The 768-nt window shown below is 38.0% G+C and overlaps 3 non-coding genes across 3 annotated transcripts; all 3 read left to right on the top strand.

Annotated features, from left to right (window-relative positions):
- Positions 1–105: 105 nt before the first annotated feature.
- Positions 106–177, top strand: Trnae-uuc. Its single transcript has one exon. It is a non-coding gene; the product is annotated as a tRNA-Glu (tRNA).
- Positions 178–268: 91 nt separating this feature from the next.
- Positions 269–356, top strand: Trnay-gua. The gene is given in 2 exon segments: positions 269–305; positions 321–356. It is a non-coding gene; the product is annotated as a tRNA-Tyr (tRNA).
- Positions 357–530: 174 nt separating this feature from the next.
- Positions 531–618, top strand: Trnay-gua. The gene is given in 2 exon segments: positions 531–567; positions 583–618. It is a non-coding gene; the product is annotated as a tRNA-Tyr (tRNA).
- The last annotated feature ends 150 nt before the right edge of the window (positions 619–768 follow it).

The raw sequence follows: 768 nt of genomic DNA, 5'->3' as shown, positions 1-768 counted from the left end.
ACAAATTAATAGAAGTCTACTTTACTGCATGATGTGTTAGATGGGTGGGGATGCATTTTTGATTTTAAAAAAATGCGGGAAAATGGTCATTGTCTTCAACGGCAATCCCATATGGTCTAGTGGTTAGGATTCGGCGTTTTCACCGCCGCGGCCCGGGTTCGATTCCCGGTATGGGAAACACTTTTGTTTTTGAACTTTGCACTAGTATAGGTAAGATGGGCGTTATTTTGTGTAACATTATTGATTAAACTAGTGGGCTTGCATGTATCCCTCGATAGCTCAGTTAGTAGAGCGGAGGACTGTAGAGTTCTTCTGTTGAAATCCTTAGGTTGATGGATCAAATCCGGCTCGAGGGAGTTTTTTTCCCTTTATTTTTATTTGGAAAATAAAGCTTTAACCGTGAACACCTTTAACGTTAACCTTAATTCTAACAAACCTTGCAAAACCTGCTGATAAGTGATAATGAATTACACTTACACTTTTCATTTGGTAAGTAACATTATTCCTTAAACTAGTACGCTTGTATACTTCCCTCGATAGCTCAGTTGGTAGAGCGGAGGACTGTAGAGTTCTTTCATTGAAATCCTTAGGTCGCTGGTTCAAATCCGGCTCGAGGGATTTTTTTTTTGGAGCACCAAGCTCATTCTCATTTGAATTTTTATTTTTAAAGCCATTATGTAAATAATTCCCAGTTAAAATATACTGGTTTTTTTAGTCATACTAATTAGCAACCAACAACACTCAGCAAACATCAAAACCGTCAACAAC

The sequence above is a fragment of the Anneissia japonica genome, unplaced genomic scaffold (assembly GCF_011630105.1).
Source record: "Anneissia japonica isolate Jap-2015-1 unplaced genomic scaffold, ASM1163010v1 scaffold127554_len753_cov112, whole genome shotgun sequence".
Taxonomy (NCBI): Eukaryota; Metazoa; Echinodermata; class Crinoidea; order Comatulida; family Comatulidae; genus Anneissia; species Anneissia japonica.
The sequence above is the reverse complement of the archived record's forward strand: the minus strand, read 5'-3'. Positions and strand labels throughout refer to the sequence as shown.